Genomic DNA, 6000 nt, shown 5'->3' on the forward strand with positions numbered 1-6000 from the left:
CTGTCAGCACAGAGCCCGATGCAGGGCTTGAACTCAAGCCGTGAGATCATGACCTGAGCCAAAGTTGAATGCTTAACTGAATGAGCCACCCAAGCGCCCTTCCCTGTGAATTTAAATAACTACAAAAAGTATAAAAATTCTGATGTCTTATAAATGTTGACATTGTAAAACAAAGCTGTTTATATTACTCTTTTAAGTGTATAATAGAATATAAATGCCATCATTATTTGATATTCAACGTCAGCCTTTTAGAAAAAGTACAAATAGGGGGGCACCTGGTTGGCTCAGGCGGTTAAGGGTCACACTCTTTTTTTTTTTTTTTTTTTTGATGTTTATTCATTCCTGAGAGGGAGAGACAGAGCACAAGCAGGGAAAGGGCAGAGAGAAAGGGAGACACAGAACCTGAAGCAGATTCCAGGCTCTGAGCTGTCAGCACAGAGCCCAACGCAGCGGTTGAACTCAGGGACTGTGAGGTCATGACCTGAGCCAAAGTCGGATGCTTAACTGACTGAGCCACCCAGGCACCCCATTAAGCATCCCACTCTTGATTTGGGCCATGATCTCAGCTCAGGTCATGATCTCACTAATGTTAGATGGAGCCCCATGTCAGGCTCCCTGCTGGGTGTGGAGCCTACTTGGGATTCTCTCTCTTTCTCTCTCTCTTTCTGTCTCCCTCCCTAACCCTCCCCCCATTTCAACAAAATTAAAATTAAATTAAATTTAAAAAGATATGAATGGAACAACTGGCTGGCTTAGCAGGTAGAGATGTGGCTCTTGATCTTGGGGTCATGAGTGCAAGCCCCATGTTGGGTATGGAACCTATTTTTATTTTTTATTAAAAAATTTTTTTAAGTTTATTTATTTATTTTGAGAGAGAGCACGTGAGGGCATGAGCAGGGGAGGGGCAGAGAGAGAGAGGGATAGAGAGAGAATCCCAAGCAGGTCCCACACTGCCATTGATGAGCCCAACACAGGGCTTGAACTCACGAACCGTGAGATCATGACTTGAGTCGAAATCAAGAGTCAGACACTTAACCGACTGAGCCACCCGAGAGCCCCAGGAGCCTACTTTTTAAAAAATGTTTTTAAAAATGAAAGGAATAAACTCTCTTTCCACAGTTGGATATTTTACATAATTTTTTCTCCTTGAATTCATATTTCATTCACTTTCACCACAGAATTTTATCTTAATTTAATGGATTTTATATCTGAGAGTCTCTCTATATTTCTCTGCAACAAAAAATTGTTTTTTAAGATTGGTTCCTTTTAATTTCTTTTAACCATAATACTGTAAATGTTTCAATTTTTCTTCCGGATTGAACTATTAGCAGTAGCACAAACTGATAAAAATCACATAAGTATATTATAAAACTTGATAATTATTAAATATTAATCTAAAATGTTATCCAAAATGCATCTATTAATGAGTTTTCAACGAGTTCATGTATCACTGAATCACATTGCTGGAATGAGGCAGCACTAATTATCAATTCTTTTTCTATTTATTCTTTTGTTATTAGAGTAAGGGCTGAGAGTCCTTATTTACATAAATAAGTAAAAGGGAATGGAAATCCTTTTATTATAGCAATAACACTCACTTCTTTGAACTCCTTCTGAATTATATGCCAAAAATCACATAATGAGCTATCATTAAAAGTATTTTTAATGATATTCTAGCTGACAACTCAATTACATTCTATTTTAATTCTGTTGAAAGCCAAGAATTGGAAACCACCTGAATTGTTAAAGGGTTCATTACTCAATCATTAAAGTCATTTACGTTCGAAAACAATATTTCAAGTACTCCAAACTGTACTTTTGTTTGACAACCCAGATGTTTTCACACTTCCCTACCTTGAGAGAATGGTTTAGAGGCAATGATAAAAGAGGAAGAAGAGGGAAAAGAGAATCTGCAGAACAGTTCTCAGGCAAGCCAGTTTTAGGTAAGAGAACATACAGCAATAGGGAACGCAAAAATGGATACCTTCTTAACTGGCCTTGTCCTCATACCCCTTGTAAGGTCTTTGTGTACTCCTTGGAGTCCAAATACTCTAGGGTGAAGACCACTGGACTGGGGAAGCACAATATGATTATCAACCAGCACTGAGGTCTATTGGAGGCTTGTGATAAATTCAAAGTGAGATCAGCCAGCAAAGTTGTGTGGTTTTCATTCCCTTTGGAAATGTTCAGCCACATGAGTACAATGGCAGCGTTGGTAGAGTTAGGGCTTTGCCAAAAATGCGGGGAAAAAATAAAGTAGAAAAGGAATTGAGGCCATATCCAAAGGGAACATCAGTATTATTGGTGGAGGCCAGATGGGAAAGTGAGTGCTAAAATTTCTATGTTTTTTTTTTTTTTTAAACCAAACTCTATACCTTCACCGTGGGGCTGGAGCTCATGATCCCAAGATCAATAATTGCATGCTCTATGGATGGAGCCAGCCAGATGCTCCTAAAATTTTCAGTTCTTAAGGATGGGCTGTCCTAGGATTGTAAAGTGAGAAGAGAATCCAAGACCAAGTTTTGGACAGCTCCAGTATTCAATGTCAAGATAAAGAAGGCAATGGTGACCAAAGACAATCAGAGAGGTGAGAGGGGGATTAAAAATATGTTGGGTCATGTAGGACAAGGGACAAGTGTCCCAATAAAGTAGAAGTCCATTTGCCATCTGCTGTTGGAAACCGAGTACAAGGAGGTCTGGAAAGTCCACTGGGTTTGGTTATATGGAAGGCATTGGGGAATTTAGAGTAAGAGGCAGAAGCCCAGCTGGAGTAGGTTGTGGGAAACGAGTGGGAGATGGGGGATGGAAGCAGTCAATGCTAACAACTCTTACTGGGATGTGAAAAAGAGGACAATGGGGTTTTCTTTCTCTTTGTCTTTTATTTGTTTCTATTATAATATTTATTTGTTGGTTTTTCTCTCCTTTATCTGTGTCCTTTCTCAAAACTGTAATCTAAGCTTTGTGAGGGCAGGAACCAACCCTGTCATGTCCAGTCTGTGCAGTATACAGGATGCTTGGAAATATCTTTTAATGGATTAATGAATGAACCAATGGCAAATAAAAGGTTTAAAAATGTAATCCTTTCCCAGACAAAGGCATATCTTGATCCAAGGACAAATTCTAGCTTCATTTTTTTGACTACAAAGGCAATTTTAAGCTCATTTGGTTAAATCTTGAGAATCGGATGTTCAAGTTTCTCTCTCCTCATGCCCCAAACTTCCCTGAAGGAAAGGAATGAAAAAGACAAAGGCTTATAGGGACAAAGAAGATAGGAGAAGCCAACTTTTTAGAAATCGGAAACCTGATAAGAGCTGAAAGAGGGGTGATAATTGACTTTGCCAACCTGGGAAAGCAAAACCCTGAGGTAAGAGAAATAGATCTGGATAACATGAAACAAGCTGATTCCTGAGACAGAACTTCAGGAAGATACAGGAATTGAGGCCCCAGTTCCCTTTGAAAGCAGACATACAATGGGAAGAAAGATTAAAAGTTTTTGATGAAGCAGAGTTAGTTCTCCCCACAGTTCGGAACCAGACAACCCCCCAGGCCAGCACATCATGCTGGGAAAAGATTGGGGAAAGTCAAACTGGACAGATTCTGGTCTTGGGGACACCAGGCTCTGCTGAGAGCAGAGATGAGGCTCCACACTTCTGAAGTCTGTATCCTAAGCAGTAAACCCTTCAGCTCCCTCTTCCCAGATGCTTCCCAGAAGGTTGGCAACTTTTACCCCACAGGAGTCTGAATCTCTAAGGAAACTGACCCCCTCAAGAAAAAAATACCTACAGATATTAACATTTAGGGGTTATTCAAATTTTTTAAAAATCTGGGTTGTCTCTCAACTGCCCTATAGTGAAGGCTACTAGTTCCCACTGAGGTAGCAGGGTGGCTTACTGGCTTGTTGGTGGCTCTATCTTAAGTGAGTGTTCAGTTAAGGAACACAGGATATTCGAGGAAGACTCTGAACAAAAACAACAAACCAAAATAAAAAGTAAAAATAACATAAAGGAAACAGACAGAAGAGGAAAACGTCACATAAACTATAACAAACTTACTCATAGATAAGACTGCGTATATATGAAAAAAAGAACAGGATGCTATTAAAAAAAAACCAGCAAATTGCCATAAGAAGATCAATAGTATGTAAGAAATAACAGTATGTGAGAAAAACTTAAGGCCAATTTTAAGATCCAAATTTTATTTTGTTTTTAACTAGGCTTCACACCCAGCATAGAGCCCACTGTGAGGCTTGAACTCATGACCTTGAGATTAAGACCTGAGCTGAGATCAAGAGTCTGATGCTTAACCAACTGAGCCACCCAGGCACCCCTGGATTTTACTTTTTATGGCAGGAAGAAGCTACTAGCATTTAAAAAGTAACAGTTGTGGGGCACCTGGCTGGATCAGTTGGTAGAGTGTTCAATTCTTGATCTCAGAGTTGTGAGTTTGAGCCCCATGTGGGGTGTAGAGATTACTTTAAAAATAAAATCTTTAGGGGTACCTGGGTGACTCAGTAGGTTAAGCCACTTTTGAATTTGGCTGAGGTCATGATCTCACAGCTCATGGATTCAAGCCCCACATCAAACCTGGGTGGCTCAGTCGGTTAAGCATCCAACTCTTGGTTTCGGCTCAGCTCATGATCTCCATGGTTTGTGGGTTCAAGCCCCACATCAGGCTCCATGCAGATAGCACAGAGCCTGCTTAGGATTCTCTCTCCCTCTCTCTTTCTGCCCCTCCCCTGCGCATGCTCTCTCCCTCAAAACAAATAAATTAACTTAAATAAAATAAAATCTTCTAAAAAATTAATTAATTTAAAAATGTTGCCCCATGTTGGGCTCTGTGCTGACAGCGTGAAGCCTGCTTGGGGTTCTCTCGCTCCTTCTCTCTCCTCTCTCTGCCTCTCCCCTGCATGAGCACACTCTCTCTTTCTCAAAGTAAATAAATAAATATTAAAAAAAATAAGGGGTGCCTGGTTGGCTCAGTTGGTTAAGTGTCTGATTTCGGCTCAGGTCATGATCTCACCGTTTGTGAGTTCAAGCCCCGCATCAGGCTCTGTGCTGACAGCTCAGAGCCTGGAGCCCGCTTCAGATTCTATGTCTTCCTCTCTCTCTGCCCCTCTCCCACTCATACTCTGTGCCTTGCTCTCAAAAATAAATAAAAACATTTAAAAAACATTTTTTAATATATAAAATAATAGTTGTCCTCATTGTATTTAGCTCAAACAACAAACAAATGGCATTTATCCTCTTTTTTTTTTCTCTTGAAAATGAGAGTCTCTAAAGAAAAGAATGCATATTTCTCTTGAAAAATGACTGTCCTGTTTGTCCTGGCTATTTTTAGGTATTATACTGATTTGACATTGCAGTTAATTAACAAAAGAATCTTTCCTGTTGGATAGATACCACGTGCGCAAAATCCCAAAGGAAGAAAGGTGCATCTCCTGTTTTCCCCAGTCCCACAACCACCCAGGTCACCTCCCGGGAACCAAACTGTTATACTGGTTTCTCCTACCTCTTTCCAGATAAGGCAGTCAATTTACTGTGAAGTCAATGATGCTTTGGCATCAGAGATCCTTATTGCTCAGGACCCTTCCCAGGCCCTGAACCCAATTTTGATTTGTACTTTTTGTATTCATTTTCTTTTTTAAGTTTATTTATTTTGAGAGCGAGAGAAATGGAGAGAGAGTACAAGAAGGTGAGGGGCAGAGAGAGAGAGGGAGAGAGAGAATCCCAAGCAGGCCCCATGCTGTTAGCATGGAGCCCGTTATGGGGCTGGAACCCATAAACCATTAGATCACGATCTGAGCTGAAACCAAGAGTCAGACACTGAACCGAGGGAGCCATCCAGGCGCCCCTATATTCATTTGCTAAAAAGGGCCACCAGAATGGTACAAGTTTCAGGACTTCCCAACCCTGGATCTGCTAGAGATAGTGTCTTCATATACAAACATGTAGTCATACATACCCTTTAAAACATGTAAATGGGGGCCACCTGGATGGCTCA

The sequence above is a fragment of the Felis catus genome, chromosome B2, assembly GCF_018350175.1.
Source record: "Felis catus isolate Fca126 chromosome B2, F.catus_Fca126_mat1.0, whole genome shotgun sequence".
Classification (NCBI taxonomy): Eukaryota; Metazoa; Chordata; class Mammalia; order Carnivora; family Felidae; genus Felis; species Felis catus.